Raw genomic sequence first — 20,058 nt, forward strand, 5'->3', positions numbered from 1 at the left:
CATCTTGCAGCTGAACTTGCAGAGTCTTCACTGTCCCTCTCTCAGCCTTGCTCAACCCACGTGATAACCAAATCCTTCCCGCAGCGCTGAACTCTTTTTCCACTGTACATCTCACATTTTCACACAGTACATTAATTCACTCAACACATTTGTTTGCAGCTGTCTTCCATCACCAACCCCACACCCGACTCGCTTCTCATCCGAGAGTGAAAACTTAATTTTCCACTAATGAAGGTATAAAGCAGGTAATTTCACGTCCTTTGCTGCCAAAAAACTTGGGCTTAATTTTGCAGGGAAAACAAAAATACAAGAAAATGCTTGGGCTGCTAGTTTTGGTCTTAAGGTAGGTGATCAAATATGAGCCTCTTCAGAGAAGGAACAGCTTTCTGATTTTTAAGCAAGTTTAGCCAAATCCAACAGTGTCTCCTTAACATAAGCTGCTCATTCATATATACATGTATTTTTCTAGGGTAGGTACAGGTACTGATTTGTCATAAATGATCGTATTAGTGGCTTCTTCCATCGCTCCCCCAAAACTGTACCCTTGTTTACTGCCACCTATAAATGCTAAAGAAAACAACAACCCCAAAATAAAAGCCCAACTAATGAACAAAGAACCGAATCTCATGCTGGGAGGTCTGCAAGAAGATTTGCTTTAAGTGACGACCCCAAGACTGAGGCTGAAAAACACAACAGGGGGTTTTCTGTCCCTTGAAATTCGCTCTGCACCTGATCTTTGGGAGGCATTTTCCTCCTTTCTCCCTCACTCTTCAGCTCTTGCTTCTAACGTCAAATGCAGGCAGCAGCTTTGAAGCTTTTCCAAATGAAAATGCCAGAAGAGTCCTGGTTTTCCAGTCAGCCTGCCAACTCCAGCAATCATTAATTTTATGTGCTAATTTTAAAGTTGATTGTTTTTGTGTCTTCGACCTCAAAGGCAACTCCAGTGAAAAACCGAAAATATATTTTAAAAGGTAGAAAATAATTTTGTTAAAAAGTCTTCTCTTGCAAAAAAATCCATTATTTTTATTTTAAGGAACACAGGTTTCTTCTCCATAGCATAAATGTCGCTGAAGATTTTGATGCCAAATATTTGGTCTATTCTGAAGAAGTCTTTAAAAAAATTAAGAGAGTTAAATAAATCAGACTAAAAGTGTTTTCATTTGTTCCACCAGTGGCACTGTGGATTTTATTAGTGAAGTGTGTATGTAACATATGTGCAGAGCAATTATGTTTTTCAGTTACAAAACGCTATTCATTAGATTAAATAAAATGACAGAGATTTTGGTCTGGTTCTGCCCTCAGATATTACACAGTCACTTGACTGCAGCACTATTTTGACTGTTTTCCCAGCTCATCAGCACATTAAAACCATCTGTGGGTCTCGATAAATTGTTTCAGCAGAACCCACTGCAAATATCTGTATTTTCCTCCCTCCCAGCCCAACAAATGAATTTGGAGGTCATTATGGTAGTTTTAATTATGATTTGCTAGCAATGTCCTTCACTGAAATCCATAGTTCCATAAACAACAAGCTTCTTCTGTCATATTAGATTTCTTTATTTCAATTGTAAAGTCACTAAGCCATGTGCTTTCTATTTTAGCTCCTGGACCCCCTGCTAAACTTAGACACATGAAGGAGTGGTAGCAAAGGGAGAGCAGCAGCCAGGAGTGTCCACAGCCTTAGTCCTGCTTGTGGAAAGATGTTTACTGATCTGCAAACAACAAAAAGAAAGGAAGAAGAAAAAAAGAAAAGAAAACCAAACCAGAACTGAGCAAACTGGGAGGAAAATCAGGATGGTGTCAGTGGGGGTGCAAAGAGGGAGCTGCAGAGGGACGGAGGTTTGCAAATGTGGAACGACTGCGTTAGCTGCGCGTCCCGTACACGCTCCAAAGTGGAACCAGCTGCCGGTTCTGGCTCCCCCCGACTTCCAACAGAAGCCCTGGGACACGTCAAAGAAAAGTTCCCCAGTGCTGCAAACAATTACCTTTTCTTTATTTTTATTATTATTATTATTTGTTCCATTTTATCAAAGCCCTTAGACTAGAGGAGAGAGAGGAAAAGAGAAATTTGAAGAGAAATAGGAACACAATATTTAAGAAGGGCTTCAGTTGGGTTGAGTTTGGTCTCAACTGGGTTAAATGCAAGAAAACGTGCCCATATCTCACCCTCATCTCTCTCTGCTGGGGAAATTTAAGTCCCTCCACAATCTGTGGTAGCATTTAGGCTGTATTTCAACAGAGCCCTTAAGCATGTGCTTAATTCTAAGCACCTGATTTATTCCATTGAGTGAGTGCAAGCCTCGTCTGCCAGTGGGGTGATGCAAAATGTAGATAAACACTGATTTGACTTTATTCAATTACTCTCAAATAATTCATAGCCTATAATATTAAGATGCCATTATACTGGTTTATTGTTTCTACCATGTTTCAGTGTCCTGGACACAACCAGCCAGGTCAAGTGCTTCTGAGATGGGTCCTTCCAATTCCGAGAATGCTGGAAAAACATAGTGACAAACAATTGTCTTGAACAAAGCCCAAGCATTCCCTTTGACAATGTTCATCGCCTTTAGAAGATAAATTTTGGCTGGAGAAGGGACATTTTGGGCAGGCATTAAGCATATTTGTGAAAGAAAAGTTTCTGTGGAAACCTGAGAAGGTGGTTTTGCACTGAAGAGTTCACACAGTTGGCCTGACTTGGTACTGATTCCCTGATTGCTTCACATAAACACTTTAATTGTCTCATCAAAGCCTGGGAACAATATAACGAGGGAGACATTTGTTTCTGCCCTGCCGTGAAACGTCGCTTGTGATAACGAATTTCATGTTTGTCAGATGAGGGGTTTATGAGACCAAATTTAAGTTTGGGAAATATCGGAAAATGTCAAACTTCTCGGAGGGCAAACAAGTTCACAAAAATCAAAGCCAAGAACAAACCAAACTAGTGGAAATTCCAGTTGAAAATGTTAAGACTGGTTCCCTGCCTTTTGTTGACAGTCAGATTTTGGAAAAGAACAATTAGTGTAATAGATTCTTGGAGCTACTGAGCCAGAAACTGAGAAAAATGGAAACCAAGAGAAACAGCTGAAATATCTTCTCATTCTCATTTAGGCTGCGGTTAGAGCAGCTGAATGGCTGCTTTTTCTGGTCCACTTGTGTAATGCTGAAAACTGGAGAGGGGAGGAATTGTCCCAAGTCGACCTCGTGGAACAAAGCGGGAAACCGTGGGATAAAGGGGAGAGAAGAGAAGAGAAGAGAAGAGAAGAGAAGAGAAGAGAAGAGAAGAGAAGAGAAGAGAAGAGAAGAGAAGAGAAGAGAAGAGAAGAGAAGAGAAGAGAAGAGAAGAGAAGAGAAGAGAAGAGAAGAGAAGAGAAGAGAAGAGAGAAAAAAAGAAAAGAAAAGAAAAGAAAAGAAAAGAAAAGAAAAGAAAAGAAAAGAAAAGAAAAGAAAAGAAAAGAAAAGAAAAGAAAAGAAAAGAAAAGAAAAGAAAAGAAAAGAAAAGAAGAGAAAAATATTTTATTTGGAGAACTGATTATTTGTTTTCTTTACGGACTATTTTAGAGTGGAGGCAGGAGAGATACACTTGGTTGTATAAGGAAAATGGAAGGATATTCCAGGAAAAGAAAAAAAAACCCTGGGTTTCAAAAGAAGAATTTTTCAGAAATGTTTCAACTAAAAAACAAAACAAAACAAAACAAAACCCAAAACTTTCTGATTCAAACTTGTGGAAATACTGCTTTTTTTCTTCTTTTGGCAATTCTGTTTTAATGGAGAAAAGTTGAGGCATTTGGCACAGGTTCACAAAACAACAACCAAATCAACCTATTTTTGAAGGGAAGGAAGGAAAAAACACTGTACTATGCCCAGGGTGGGTGGTGGGGTCCAAGCCCCAGCACTGCATGGCAAAGTCCCCCTGCCCCCCTCAGTCCATCATGGTCAGAGCTTTGGTGGAGCCAGGACCTGCACCAAGGCACCAAGACCCTCTTCCACCTTCAAACATCTCCCAATACACCCTCCCACTCCCACCCTGCATGTCCTCATGGGATCTTATCATAGAATCATTCCAGTTGGAAGAGACCCTCAACATCGAGTCCAACCATAACCTAACTGTAGCAGTAAGCCATGTCCCTAAGATACCATCTAAATGTCCACAGAGACCCTCTGTCAGCAGAAGCACAACGCCACCAGCCTGAGGCAGAAGAACACAAACATCCATGGGGAGCTGCAGGTGAGGAGAAATGTGGGATTTGCAGGGTGGGGATGAGACCTGAGTGAGATCAGTCACCAGATCCCTCCCAGGAGCCAGGAGAGGAAAGGCAGACACAGCCCGGCTCCAGCAAGCCAGGTGCTGGTACCACAAAGCCAAGCGATGACGACATCTGCCTTTCGAAGCATGGAGATTTGTTACCTGCCAAGTTGCTGGATGCCTGCGCTCCTGTTCCAGGGGCCCAGGCACGATATTTAGACTATAAAACCCCTCCAGACTATCAGGGTATTACTCAAAAGTGGTTTGGGATGTGCTATATCTTCCTAGTGTTGGCTTCTTACAGGGCCAGATTTTCCTACTGTGGGGATAGGTGTCCAAAAGGTATAATTTGCTCTGAAGCACTGGTAGATGGGGAGTGCTGAGCTGGTGGATCTGTGTCAACAGAAGGTTTCCCAGGATGGAGACCCACAAGGGGCAGCATTTAGCTTTCAGTGTTTAGTCTAGACTAGTTGTTATCAACATCCATAGGCACAGAGTCCAGTCAAGAAGGAGTCACAGTCTGAGTCCTCGATGCTCTCATCCCACAGGAGCTTTTTAAAAATTATTTCAACTTCTATTTTTTCTTAAGGATGCAAGATAGAGTTTTCTCAGGCCAAGATTATAGAACCAAGTCCTCAACACCCTCCGGCTTTACAAAAAAGCCTTCAGAGACCCCAAATCTGGTATCCATGAGCACGGCCCATGTCTCCAGCCCAGCATGCCGGTCCTGCACAAAGCCGAAAGCTGCTTCACATGGGTTTGCTTTGCCAGCAGTCCCGCAGGGACCCCTCACCCTTACCTTAGCTGTAGGGCTGAGACTTCCCTATGTCCTGAGGAACCTTCATACACAAACCCCATGGGAGCTGCTGACTTGGTGTCTGACAGCTAGCGGAGTTTAAGAGCCTAATTCCAAGGAAAACGGGTGGTACCTAAATTCCCTTAAAAAACTGAACTTGCTTGAACAAGTTCAAAAAGTTCCACTGGTGCATTATTGAACAAGGAGAAGGAGTTATTTACACTCGTCATGTGGGCAAGGCTGGAAAAACCCCTATGGGGGAGAACAGTCTTTCCAGTGCACAGAAACTCCATCTGACTTTGAGGGCACTAAAAATATCTTTTGTGGCACAAGGAGAGGAATCCACATCTGATCTTCCTCTAATCCTTTGCTCCTAACTAAAAGGCATTGCATTATGTTTCCAAATGGCCGTTCTCCCTTGAGCTGCTAAAATTGTCTCAGATAACAGTGTTAGCGAGGGTCCGTAGATAAAACCAGGGACGTGAGGGATGTACAAGTGGGTCACCCCTCCTTGCAGCTGCTGCTGTCCCCTGACAGGGGACACCTGCTCTCAGCTCTGGGGACACCTGTAACTTCAGCCCTCGATGCTAAAATGGGGGTTGCCTCAAAGCAGGACTTTTCACAGTGGAGATGTGCCAAACCAAGACCTTCACAGCACTAACAAATGGAGAATTCAGACACTTTCTGGTTCTCACGGTGGGGTTAGACACAGCTGTGCTCGGACCAGATCTTGGGCCAAGGACTTTAAAGCTATTTAGATACTTTGGCTTTTCTGTGTCTTTGAAAAGGTTGTCAAGGCATTCTGTAAAACAGCTGAAAAGATTTATTAAATTCTGTGGAAAGCTCCAGAATTTCAGACAAGCTATTTTGTGTGTATTAAATGGTATTGTCACTCATTTCCCCTGTACTCAATCCCAAATGACGGCACTAAACCCCACCATGAGGAGATGCAGTTACTGGATGCACTGAAATCGTCCATTGGGGCATTCATTACCAGTTCAGTTGTACATCTGTTCACCCTTGACACATAGAATCATAGAATAATTTTGGTTGGAAGAGACCCTTAAGATCATCGAGTCCCACCATAACCCAACACTGTCACTAAACCATGTCCCTAAGAGCCTCATCTACATGTTTCTTAAACCCCTCCAGGTATGGTGACTCCAGCACTGCCATACACAGCCTGTTCCAGGGCTTCACAACCTTTTCCATGAAGAAATGTTTGCTCATGTCCAATCTGAACCTTCCCTGGTGCAACAAACTGCGGCCAACCATCCTGATTGCCCAGTTATCTTAAAATGTCATAAATTAATAATTGCAGTATCATAGTTCAATGAAGCCCCAACAGAGGAAACGTTGCACTCAGGCCCATGTTTCTTCCATTGGGAGGAGGGGGAGGCACAGAGCTGAGAAGTCACATTTCCACAGACAGGTAACATGTCTTCACTCTGGCTCCTAGAAAACCAAAAGCAGATGAGGAGAAAGACTGAAGGTGTAAAATATAAGGCATTGCCCCTGTCCAACAGGAACTGAAGGCAGATTCATACAACTGCGGAAGATAGAAATCTTAAGTTGCACGGATTGCCTGAGCGCCAGGGCTATAAAACAAAATTAAGCATTAAATGTTCTTAACAAAGGCAATCTGGGCTCTCTGTGTTCTGTTGTTGTTATGTTTTCCCCCTGCTTTATGCTGCTTTAACCTTCAGTTGTTGCTGTTGGAATCCTTTTTGTGCTGTTCCACTTGTCATTCTTCTTATTTTTATTACAGACACTTTGGCAGAAGACTTATCAAAATGCGCTGAGCTTGTCAACAAACGTTATTAGCAACGAGTTGAGGCAGACAGTGTAACCGGGGAAAGGGCATGGGAAAATATGCAATATAAAATAATTTTATATGTCGAAGAAATGCAGCAGAATAATAATGGGCCGTAAATTATTTGTGCTGTTATAGAAGTAAGTTCCCACTATTAAGTGATTTCTAGTCAGGCTTCGAAAGGTCCACAGAGAGGAACAGATGCTCTTCTGGAAGAAAATCTCAAAGCTTCACCAAAACCAAGGGCCTGGCCACTCTGTGTGCAATGGAATCAGGTTGAGAGATGCTACTCTCTGCATCAGATAACTTAAAATCTCAAATGACAAAAAAAGTCTGGATCTCCAGCTCTGGAAATCAAAATCCGTCGACTGGCAGCAGTGCAGCTGTACCATGCCATACAGAACCATGCTTTCTTCTGGGCTAATATTACACACTGGCATATCCATTGTGCTGGGGTTCAATTTTGACATGTCAAGCTGTTAGTTCCAGGGCCAAAAAGCTGCCCCTCTCTCTATCCTCTGCTTTGAAGTTCCCTCAAAGACATTTGCTTACTTAAGCTCATGCAAGAAAAGGTGAAGGCTGACTCCACCATCCACTGGTGTCCACTTTCAGAAGGGCACAAGAAGAAAAATAAATCACTGCGAAATGAACATAAGCGAAGCCTTACGGTGTGCTTACCTAATTAGGTGTAAGGTTATATTGCAGGTTGCACTGAGCTGCACAAGAAGGGCTGGAATTCAGTAGGCTTAGGTTAAACAAAATAAATCATAAGGTCAATGGTAAGGTGAAAATAGAAAGGCATCCCACCCACCCGCCACAGTACACTAGCAGCTAGCAAGAAAAGTGCACTCTCAGTATCTCAAAGGCCAAGGAAGACATATGAGCCCGTAAGATTTAGTCCCTTTGGCTGCAGCTGCTGATTACAGCTCTTTTGAGATCAGCTTCTGATGAGCAAATAGGTCAGACTGCTCCTGGTCAAGGCTAATGGTCAGCTGATGTGATAGAACCTCATGCACTTCTATGGGGCACCGGAGCCGCATGGAGAGCTGCCACTGAGGGGCACTGAACATGGGTGAGCACACGGACAGGAACACGGGTGAAGCCCCGAGGAGATGAAATGGTAATAACGCTGACCCTGGCAGCTGCACTGGCAAGAGAAGGGAGCATGTGGGGGCAACACAGCTAACTGCAGCTCACAGGGAGGGACAGGGCAGGGGGAAGGTACAAAGGAGGAGCAATTTGGAAGAAAAAGCTGATTAGAATTGAAAACACTTCAGCTGATTACACCCTTAATCTCTTCAATATCCCACTAAGTGTGATGGGGTCTAGTGAGCTTGCTAGACCACATGCAGGACCTCAAACATCTTAGATGTGCAGCTGAAGAACAATGTCCTCCATGGGGCAGGGAACTACCCTTCTACCCCTGCACAGCCCTGTGCAAGGAGCTCGTGAGTATGTGTATGGAACGAGGGCGCAAAAGAGTTTTGCAAACCTGACTCAGCCTTGAAGAAAGCTAATGTGATTTCATTGGGCTGAACTGAGGCTGTCCATACATCTTTCATGGCCCGTTTTGCCTCAGGGAGCATTTTTATGGCCAAAATAATACGTGCCATATGGGAAAGCCCCACAGAAATGAATAGGAGTGCAACCAGTAGGGTTGGAGAGAAATGAAATAATCTGTGGAAATGGCTGTGTAATCTTTAAAATTTGATAGAGAATGAACCCCTCTCACAAAGACTTTTTAAGACATTCTATAGAATTGTTATGATGTAATTCGCTTTTAAATCCTATTCAAAAAGCTCTAAAGCCTAAGAATGGTTATTGTTTTCTTATTAAATTCTGTACAACTTTTCCATAAAGAAAGAGCTGGTATTCTCATAATATCTCCACTATCTGAATCTGAAGGAATACAAGACCACTGGATTTAATTATATCAGGCACATAAATGCCTTCCAAACCATTACATGTATCTGTACAGATGAAAACACTCATTCATACAAATTAGGTGCCATTGGAATCAACAGAGTTGAACCCACTCCGATGGGAGCAGCTACTGAACCAACTACCAGGACTGACATGTTTTTAAAGGCCACAGAAGGGAATGGGCTGGAAACATCTTACAACACGTTTTTGGAGGTGGAAAAATATGAATGCATTGAGATGGAAACTCTTTGGAGGAACATGGTGGGTTTGCTCCCGTTTCTTTTGCAAAGAGGAATTTTTTGCCTGTGCGCAGAAAGGGAGTTTGTGCTCACCCCGGTCTGGAGCATCCTGGGGTGGGGAGGCAGCTGGAATGTGAAAAGCACATCCCTGGAGAGCTGGGAAGTGAGCCTGAAGCACTGGCAACCCAAGTATTTTCCTCACCAGGGGACTGTAAGGTATTTATCTTCCTCCTTTCTCTATCCCACTCACTCATATCAAGTGAAACCTATTGGTGCGCTGGTGGAACGTGCCTGGGATTCCTCTGCTGTGATGCCGAATGGCCCCAGCCAACCCAGCAAGGGGGAAGTTGCTCAATGTTGTGAAACGTGGGAGGAAAAAGAAAGTTGTATTGAAGTAATAAATGAAAGCAAAAGTGCTTTCTGTAAGGGGGCTGGGAGTAGGGGAAATCTCAGTGTGTGGTAGACCGGTGCAACACCCATCTTGGCACCGTTTTCTGCACTGTAGGAAAAAGGGACATAAATAAATGCAAAAGAGTCTTACGGCTGGTGAGTATGTATGTACATGCCATTAAGGAGCTCCTATCCCTGATTTAGTGAAGTACTTTAGTGTATGTTTAATTTTTAGCATGTTAGTAACAAACTGGGTCATAGAGCACTAATGAAAATGACTGGTGTTGACTTAAAAATCTAGAACCCATGAAAAGGACCCAATGAAGAAAGATACGTATTTCTTTTTAATATTTTGGGAACATTATTGTTTACGAATAAAAAGCCCTTGAGTATTTTTTAAAGAAACTGTCACATTTAAATTTCCTATAAAACTCAACTCTTCCTCCCAAAGGAACCCAGAAAAAGGTCAAGCAAATTGGAAGATTCTCCTGGAAAATGCTTATTTTTGCTATTTTTTCAAACACAAACATATGGCTGTGGATCTCCTGGCAAGGATCGGGGTCATACCAAAACAGCTCTTACGACCAGAAGAAAAAAACACACTGTACATGTGAAAAAAAACAACTGGAACCTTTAACATCTACTCTCGACAAGTGGTGGATTTGCCTCTACTCGGCTTTTATTATTGAGTTCAAACGACGGTCCCTGAGGTGGCCCAAATTTCCAACAAGTCTTGGCTGCGCTTCAAGGGAGCAAGGGCCAGTTTATGGCTTCAGGTGCAAAGACTCCATGACTTTCTTTTTCACATAAATTTGATGAAGTTAAAACGTGACAATTTTAGCCACACTGTGGGAATCTTCTCAAATCTCTTCCTTCTCCAAGGCCACCTGTCGGAGAATGGCACCGTGAGCCCTTAGGCTGCTATGATTTATATTTTATTATTTTATTGGGCATTAGGAAAGACCACAGTTAAAAATGAATAGTATATCATCAAGGCAAAAGTTTTCTTTTAGTAATTGTATTCAGCTGTCTTTGCAACAAAGGCAGTGCAGGGAGAGGCAGTAATTTTGCTATATCAGCCTAAATCTTAATTAAAAATGTATAATAAATGCTTCTTGTTTGGGAACAGAGAGGACAGACACAAGCCAGAAGTTGGAGGGTTTTTTCTTTGGTGTTTTTTTGTTTGTCTTTTTTTTTTTTTTTTTTTTTTTTTTTTTAATGAGATAGCCATCAGAACTGAAAGATCCCAATTTATATTCTGGATTTCATCACTTCTGCAGACTCTGCATGTTGTATAAGATCAACCTGCTATCACGGAGGCTGGCATGCTTGCTGCTGCCAGAGAAATGCCCTGCAGAAAACAAATGTTCATCTGGGGAGGGGTTGGCCTCTCTGATGACCCTCTCATGGGACTGGAGATGTAAAACCCTGGAAAACATAGAATCATAGAAAGGTTTGGGTTGGAAGGGACCTTCAAAGCTCATCCAGTGCCACCCCTGCCATGAGCAGGGACATCTTCACCCAGATCAGGTTGCTCAGAGCCCCGTCCAGCCTGGCCTGGGATGTGTCCAGGGATGGGGCATCCACCACCTCTCTGGGCAACCTGGGCCAGTATTTTAACGTTCTCATTGTAAAAATCAGGCTTTAGGAGGATGCTAAATGCTTTTTGCTTCCAAACTTGAAAGACTGGACCATGTTCAGGGCTGGACAGGCCTCCTCGGTGAACTGCAAGTTCATCAATCCTGGGGTAGGGTGTTGGAGCAACCATCCAACATGCAAAGGTGTTTGTCAGCCTGGGGAGTCTTGTACAAGTGCAAATGACTTTTGGCTTCCCCTCCCATGAATGACCTCCTAAGAGGCAATGGCAGCAGCCCAGGAGCTGCTCTGGCTGGCAGAGCATGACACAGGTGGCACCATCTCTACCACCTCTGCTCCAACCCAAACAGCTCATATCCAGCTGCAGGGAAGGGCCGGCAATGGGACGGTGACTCTCAGGCGGGGTGAAGGGTGGTTCACACACTGGCTCCCTTGTGGAGGAGGAACAGTCAATGATTAGCATCTGGAGGCAACTCCCAGCCCCTGCAATAAACACAAATATGTCTCCTGGCATGGCCAGCAAGGAAAATATAAGCTGAAAAAGCCCCCTGTGCCAGAGACATTCCCCTGTCCATGTGCCACTGCTGCGTGCCAGCTGCTCACCACGGGTATGTGTGCTGGAGAGGCAGCAAACGGGAGCTGGCAGCACTGTTAGGAGGGCGAACCTTTTCCCTTGTCTGTTTTCACACGCTTAATAGCACATATGGACCTCAGAGATAGCTCAGCTTCCAACTGTCTTTTCTGACTGGAGGAAAGATGTGACCCCAAACGGATTTACACTACTATTTCATGCAACGTATGCTTAATTTGTCCAGTTACTTCAGTAAGAGGCTGACTGGAGGCCCACGAGTGTCACGCACACTTTTCCACATCCCCCTCCTGCCACCCAAGAGCACTCCTGTTGCTGCAATGCAGATGAGGAGCACCAGATGTGCAGCAGGGAAAGGAAAAAAAAAAAAGATGGTACCAGCCCAAGACATCAAAAGAAATCTCTCACAATTGATATGGGATCTCCTCTGCTGCCCAGAACCATGTGCCTGTGTTCAGGTACAGACTCTGGGCGTGTTGGGAGCATTAAAAGGAGAATCTACAGTATGGAAAAAAGGAAATGGCCTCAAGTTGCACCAGGGGAGGTTTAGATTGAATATCAGGAAAAAATTTCTTCCTGGAAAGAGTTGTCAAGCACTGGAACAGGCTGCCCAGGGCAGTGGTGCAGTCACCATCCCTGAAGGGGTTTAAAAGATGTGTAGATGAGGTTCTTAGGGACATGGTTTAGAGGTGGACTTGTCAGTGTTAGTTCAACTGTTGGACTCGATGCTCTTAAAGGTCTTTTCCAACCAAAACGATTCTATGATTTGTGTAAGACCTTGACCATGAGAAATGCCACCACTGTTGACAGTCCAGTCATGAAGTGCAAGTGGGGCCTCTGGTGATTCCAGTGTGGGAAAAGCCCAGCTGGCCCTACACCCGTGGGGACATTCAGTGGGGGGATGGCCATCACCAGGCTCCAAGAGGACGCGTCAGACAAAGGGAAGAGATGCCTATGACCTTCTGCCACCGTCACACCAAGAAACGAAGGCTGGATGTGGGAAGATCCCGGTCACCACTCACCCCACCAAGGGGGGCCATTGGAGGGGTTGCTGCTGCCACCAGCACAGCTGCAGGCACACCAGGCCCAAAGACAATAAACAAAAGGACTTTGCTCTCTGAGCTGGGACTGGGCAACGGGGTTATGTGATTTTTGGAAGCCTTGCAAAAAGTTGTGTGTGACAGATGGAACTCAAAATCCCTTCGTGTTGCATGTGCGCCCCGGCGCTCCGAGGCAGCTCTCGCCAAGCACTTTGCGAGGTGGCTACCTGCTGTGCGGCGAGATCTAATCAGCGTCCAACATCTCCAAAGGAAACAGCTCTGAACAGTTCCATTGTTTTAAGTTTTTTCTTTTTTTTTGCTCTGGGCTCACAAAATCCTGGCGTTTGCTCTGTCAAGTGTGAAAACTGAATACAAAGCAGCCTGGCCTCAGCTGTGGCTTAGTGGGCAGTGTGAGCTGCACATCAGTGATGGGCTTCATGGAAACCACTTGGCAGAGCTTCCAGGACAAGTCAATTCCTGGAAGAAAAAGTGGTTAATAGGTATGAAATACACTTTGCTTGTACCAATAAGCACTAAGGCCAAATGTACGTCTGTCAGATTGATACATCATGAAGCCTATCGAAAAGCCTTCTGCTCCTGAGCAGTTGCACCTGAATCCTTGCTTCTTTAACTTCATCTCCTTGATCAAAATATACTCCAGGGCTCAGCAGCTGCAATGCCTTGTGGCACATTGTCCGTTAGTCACAGTTCAGCTGAAATTCCCGCTTTGCTTCCCCACTGCGGCAATTTGGACCCCGCTTTTTCACCTGCAACTGGCCAGGGTAAGTGACTGACTCCTGCTATGTGTTTTCCCATATAAAAAGAGCATTTGTATTTTTTCAACCTGTGTGACTTTTGGTTTAGATTCAGGGGGGAAAGCAAACTTTTCCTAACAGGGGCAAAGAGCGTGTCACCTCCATAACATGCTACATAAACAGAGTTTCCCTTCTGGCAAGCAAGACCCACCTGAAATCCAAAGGAGCAGCGCTGAGCAAACACATGGAGAGGTGTGATGGAGCTACTGACGGCTGCCCAGCCAGCAACGCCTGCGCTCTGGTGACTCCCTCATCTGCTTTAATAACCAGAAAAGTCAGTGTGTTCAGGCATGTGTTGGCCCAAACTGTGGGTGTGCATCTGTCCTAATTCCTGGACATTCAGATGATGTTCCTCAGTGCTGCTTCTTTGGTACAATATGGGTACAACAAGCAAGTTTTCACAGCTTAATTCCTCCCACTGTGACTTGTTTTTCTCTCATTGTCCTGATCACCCCGGATAGAGTTTGTTTGATTTAGATTCTTGTGTTCGACAGTCTTATGAAGCTCAGAGCTGGAGAGAAAAATATCCTGCAGAATAAATACGTTGCAAAAGAAAAAAGGAAACCTCGTGTTGTCCTGCATCCAGGAAAACAACATGAGCAGTGCAGCTCTAGCATGTTGAGTTTTATTTAAACTATTTGTTACTTTGGAATTAGATAAATTAGGATGAGTATGGAACTGGCCTGAGGATCTGAGATGGCAAATTTCCTGAATAAAGAATGGTGACCATAATGGTTTATAACAATCTCTGATGTACTCTTGTATTTTCTCCTTTTCACTTATTGTTGTGATTAATGTTGTACTGCTGCTATTATTCAGATAATAACCACATCAGAAGCAGCTCCTTTATTCATTTACAGATAGACCTGACCCATGAGGCTTCTGAGAAAGCTTCTCCAGGTCATGGTCAGTTTTTCCTCCACTTCCATTGCGAGCATCTTCACTGCTTTCCCAGGAGTGGGTGACTGCCCCAGTGACCGTCATATCTCTGTGTTTTATGCCACAGTCCAAAGTCTACCCAGAATGACACAAAGGCACAAAAAAGGCAACCAGCCCTGCTGCTCACAGAGATCTCAACGCTAATTCATTATTCCACCTGGGCTGAAGACTTAAATTTCATTATGTGCTTTATAAACTTTAGAGTTTTAGAAATAACATATAATATTACTGGCTCAGAATGAATTTCCATCTCAAGGCAAAGCTTTGAAAGGGATATATTAAATCCAGGGAAATTCTGCTTCCAAAGCTCCACACGCTTTTAAACATAAGTCATACTCTGAAGTTAAAATTTGATAAAAACTGGAAATTAGCTGGCATCTCAGCATATTTGGAGATACCGAGTAATAAAATGGATAAGATCTGTGCCAAGAATAAGATGAATTTTTCTCATTTGTTTAAATATTTGAACTGTACAGAATGAGAAAATGCCATTCGGTATTTTCAAATGTGGCAGATTGTTAGTGACGTTAGTTTATATGTCTCTGTTTCCCCAGATCTTTTCTCTCTGAGTTCAGTGTAGGTAGCTGAGATCTCACCTCCTGCTAAAATCAGGGTTAATGTGTACAGCCAGAAACATCTCTGCAGAAGACAGTTTTAGCTGATTTAATGAATCTGTCAGCCCTCAGAAGTCTTTTCCACGATCAAGTTCAGAAGAGATGTGCTATTTTGAAGATATAAGGTATTGTACTCTTCTGTCATCCATGACTCAACATGCAATTTTTTCTTTCACCAACGCAACTAAGAGAATCCTTTATGCCATTTCACTCCCCAAAATATAATTTCTCTCAAGATTTGTATTTTGGCTTCTTTTTTTGCTGTTGTGTTGTTTTTTTCATGTCCTATCCTCTCTGGGGTGATAAATACCCAAGATACCAGGGACAGGTTATTGAAAACAGAGCAAGATAAATGCGAGCAGGGAGAAAAACATGTTTTCTGGGGTTTGTTTTTGAGGAGGAGTTTTGCAACTAGAAGCATGAACATTGACTTTGTTCTAAAGGCCACAAAGAAAGAAATGTGATGGGGTTTGGTTTCGTTTTTGTTTTTAAGAAGCCTGCAAACTGCATTATCTGAAATAAAGAGTTCTGCCTGAAACAAAATGGGGTTTCTTTGGAAATCCTTGCTGAAAATTAAATACTAAGAAGATGTCATTAGATGTGTTGGGCAAGGTCTTTTCCTAAGGCCACTTCAGTGAATAAAGCCAACTGTGGATTTTAACAGCTACCCTGGGGAAGGGAAAAAACAAACATATCTGGCTCATCACCATGTAACAAGAGTAATTAGTGATTTAGCAAGAGGTGTGGCAGGGGAACAAATCAGTGGACTGACAGAACCATTCATATGTCAAGAATATGGAATAACTTGGAGGAAATCTGGAGGTTTACCAACAATGTTGAAACAGAGGATGCAAAGACAGCTGCGTTCCTACTCTGTCCGTTCACCCTGAGGGGTTTTACATGTATCGACAGCCCTTTAACCCAGTCTGCAGAAGCAGGTGGGGTTGGTTTGAAGAAAACAGAATGATTCCCTGGGTCAGAGGAGCAGTCTGGGCTTGTGGTCAGAGCCCAGGCATCTCGTCCTCCTTGGATCTTGGACATGGTTGAGTTATTTATTAATAGTTCTGAAAACAAAGTTCTGAAAACAAAGTGAATTGTATTTAGGTATCGCCTCTATAGCACCTCAGCCATTGGTTTATAAAGTACCTCTGAAGGAAAGATATGAAGAATGATTATTAACAAAGAGCCTGAAATCCTAGAAGCCAAAAAGAAGACTAATCAGAGCATTAATAAGGATGCAAGCAGACTCAGATGACATTGACCATCATGGAGGAGATTTTGGTCTTTGATTTTTGACATGACTATTTACAATCAACACATCTAATGCATCGTGTTTTCTCTCTTTAAAAAAAAAAAAATCCCAAGCTGCTGTAGGACAGCATCCCCTGTTTTACCTCTTATTCTTTTTTTCCTATTTGACGTTGAAGAGCCATTGACATAAAAATCCACCTCCAATTTTATGGAGAAATAGAGACAGATGCATTTTATTAGGAGTTTGTACCGCTCTGTAGATATGAGAAAATATTTACAGATAGTTCAGCTGATCTTTTAAAGTGGCATGATTTGATTGCCGTCGAATAATTATTATGAAAACATTTGCAAGGTTTTTGTTACCTACTTTCCCTTCTCTTTAGAAGATGTCTTTCTGGAAAAGATTTTTCCGAAAAATGGGGTGTAATGTAATACATGGCTATAACATAGATTGTTAATTTTTCGTGTAGCTGAATCACAGCGTGCTTTGATTGAGAGGAGCCAACACAAACATGCAAAATATGTGCCTCTTTGAACAGGATACACCACATCCTGCATTTGGTAGCCAAAGGTTCCAGTTTGCATCACAAATGTAGTCCAAGATCTCTCTCTCCTTGAGGTATGTACCTCAGAAAGTGCCAAATCTGCAAGACACGCCGTCTTTTTTTTTTTTAATTTTGTTCTTTCATTCTTGCCTACTAAAAAAAAAAAAATATATATATATATATATATATGTATAGTTTAATCATTTGCTTGTTTGGGTTTTAGTAGAGACTCAGCAGGTGATTGAAAGAAAGGACTGCGTTGTCAGGAGATACTTTGATTAATCAGAGACTCGATCGTTTGATTAATCGTCCCAGAAAGAGCTGACTCCAGCAAAAGTGCCCCAGCCAACATGTAAACACGTCGAAAGAACATTTTCGAAATACATAAAGACAAATTGCAGTTCAAAGCTACTCTCACCGGCCTGTTGATTTGACTGCTAGAAACAAAAGCCGTTCTGCCTGCTTGATCGAAACCAGACCTTCCACAGGAGGAAACAATTGACTTCAGGTCCTTTCAAATCTCCAACAAGAAGAGCTTGACATTTTCTTTTTTAATTAATTTTTTATCTTCTCATTCTTGTTTACAGTAATAAATTACAGTCCTTAGTCTTTTTATAAGGCAAGTTGAGTTTCCTCTCATTCTCCGGCAATTTATGACACATGTTTAAGACCTTCAGTTACATAAGGGCTCTGCAGAGCTTCCCAGAAAAGCATAAATTATCACAGTGAGGTAGCAAACAAAACACGGTGTTACGCATCACCCAGTCAGTGTCACATTTTAGCTGCCATTTAATGGTGCCCAGTAGGAAATTTTCAGTCGGAAAAATACTCCAAAAGCCTGCCTGCTTGCCCAGCAATCTCATTGTGTAGGGAAAAGAACCCCCAATTTGCAAAATCAGATGGCTCCCAAGCTAGTGGGGGTCATAAAAACTCTTTCTTGTGATGGAAGCACAGAGTGAGCTGACTCTAGTGAGCTGCATGGTGGACGTAAGCACTCAACAATGTTTCTTCTTCAGGAAAGCCCATATAGATGCTACAGATCAGCCTTGTTCAGAACAGCACACCAGGAAAACCAGTAAAAAGCAGAATTAGTATTTTGCAGGACATTTGGGGAGAGCAGGAAACTATTTCCTTCCTGCAGCAAAAATAAGACTTTCCTACAGATTGTGCAAAATAGAGAATAGGAGGAGAAAATGTAATATTTCCGCCGTTCAAGCCAGAAGCGACGCGTTTGGTCTTCACCCCACATTGCGTGTGGACATTCCTGGTTTGTTGGTGCCGTATTCGCAGGTGCAGAGACCCCGCAGCCCGGCAGCCTCCAGCCCAACTGCGCCGTGATCCAGTGACTGTAAGTGGCTCTAACCGCTGCTTTGTATCACAGGCCTCAGCCCAGCGGACATCGTCTGTTTTTCTTGTCATCAGCAACACAAGAAATGAATCTGAAGAAAAAAGTCAGTTCAAGTCAAATGGAAAGGGAGGCTACATTTGCCGATGTACACGTGGAACCTCCCATGTCCATCACCAGTGACCCAGCAGTAATTCTGAGTCAAATGAAAGCCTTTGTATGGCCCAAAACGGAACATATATAGATCATATGAGGTATGTTTTTCAGCCAAAAAGAAAACTGGAAAAGACAACAAAAGAAAAGATAGTGCTATTTAGCAACTGTTAAAAAATATATGTGAATTGTGAGACTAAATAAATCAATGAAACTCAAAGGCATTTCTAAGCAAAATTTTGAAAATGGATTTTGACACTTCCAAAGTGTTGCATTTTTCAAAATTCTGAAATATTGTCTCTTGTCCTTTACATTCCTTCCAAAGGCCACCACCCATAGTTTTGAGGTCCAAAACTTGATTTTGAAATAGAGTTTCTCCTTCTCAAGCTGTAATTTTTAATGCATTTACTGTTCCAACTGCAAAGGTCACAGCTACTTGTTTCTTGTCGCGGCAGAGCAAGTGGGGTATGAGCTGGGCAAATTTCTTGACAATGCAACAGCACAGTGTAGCACTTTTGATGAAGGCATTGAGAAAAAACAGTGCAAACAATGCGAAAAGAATCCAGAAGCTGACAGTCCAACTGCTTATTAATATTTGCTGGAATATAAATAGACAGAAAAAAACTATTCCCAAATGTTTTGCTAACAAAAAAGGAGACATCCTAAAACATAATGGATGCTTCTGTAACATATATTTTTGCTTTAGTTTGCTTTATCTTGTTGTATCTTACCTTCACACTGTTTTATTTGTCATTAACCAGCCCAGCTTTGTCAAAGACCTTGAATCTCAACCCTGAATTCTACCAAAACACCACAGAGAGCTAAAATTACCACCCTCTCCTCCCTTCAGCTGCAGAGCCAAGAGGTGAAGATCTACTTTGCCTCTTACAGCTTCCTTAGTGGTGACAGAAATCCAAAGGATATTCCTCCCCTCTTGTATATATCAATCGTAAGACCCTTGTATTCATTCTCATTCCCTACCCAGCCATATTTCAATTAATGAAATCAAAGGACCATCTACTAAAATAAACCAGACTTAATGAGGGAAGAAAGTCAAAACAAACAGGCGCTGTTTACTTCCTTTGCACTGATTTGCCAAGAAACGAGCTCCACATCCAGCATTATCGATTCATGTCAGGAATATTAACCTCACAGCAGCATGAAGAGCAGCATCTGGATCGAAAGGATGAGAGGGGACAGGCGTGTGGTGAAATAAAAGTAACATGCTACTTCTGCGTGGTTTGGTGGATACCTTCACCCTCCGCAGGTAGCATTTTTATGTCCTGTCAATCAATACTGCAGATGGAAATGTGGCATTCAAGGTCTCACATTCAGTTGTGGGACAGGGAGTGCCATGTGCATGGTGTGTCCTCAAAAAGTGCTGCTCAGAGCCACATCTGGAGTTCCTGGCTCGTGACACTGAAAGATGTGATACCATATGAGCATATGTAATAGAATTCAGCTGTCATCTACCACCGACCATCTTAAAGAGCTTGGGTTTGGTGGCCATCACAGCACAACATGAGAGCTGTTCATGGGATTGAGCTTGTAAGGAAAGGAGGCACCAGCCTGTCCCCAGAGCCAGGGAAGCCTGCGGAGACATCCAACCTGAGCATCACCTCCATTAGTCACAGCTCTGCACACAAACACCGCCAGCGTTTTGGAATATTCTACATGAAAGATTTTGTTACTCAAAAAGCAGCTTTCCCCAAAACAAAAGATTCATTCCAAGAGTATAATTTTCAGTCATTAGATCTTTTCTTTCAC

General features: G+C 42.9%; 1 protein-coding gene across 25 annotated transcripts in view; it reads right to left on the reverse strand.

Moving 5' to 3' along the window:
• The window catches only part of LOC110363002 (uncharacterized), a 339,437-nt gene that overhangs the window by 163,770 nt on the left and 155,609 nt on the right, over positions 1-20,058 (reverse strand). For 2 of the 25 annotated variants that reach the window (XR_010474073.1, XR_010474072.1), the window contains exon 1: positions 5,043-12,794. The exons of the other annotated variants lie outside the window; for them this stretch is intronic. The gene's annotated coding sequence lies outside the window, so the exon portion shown is untranslated. Of the gene's footprint in view, positions 1-5,042; positions 12,795-20,058 lie in introns of those variants that run through there. 25 annotated transcript variants of the gene reach the window in all.

The sequence above is a fragment of the Columba livia genome, chromosome 8 (genome assembly GCF_036013475.1).
Source record: "Columba livia isolate bColLiv1 breed racing homer chromosome 8, bColLiv1.pat.W.v2, whole genome shotgun sequence".
In the NCBI taxonomy this organism is placed as follows: domain Eukaryota; kingdom Metazoa; phylum Chordata; class Aves; order Columbiformes; family Columbidae; genus Columba; species Columba livia.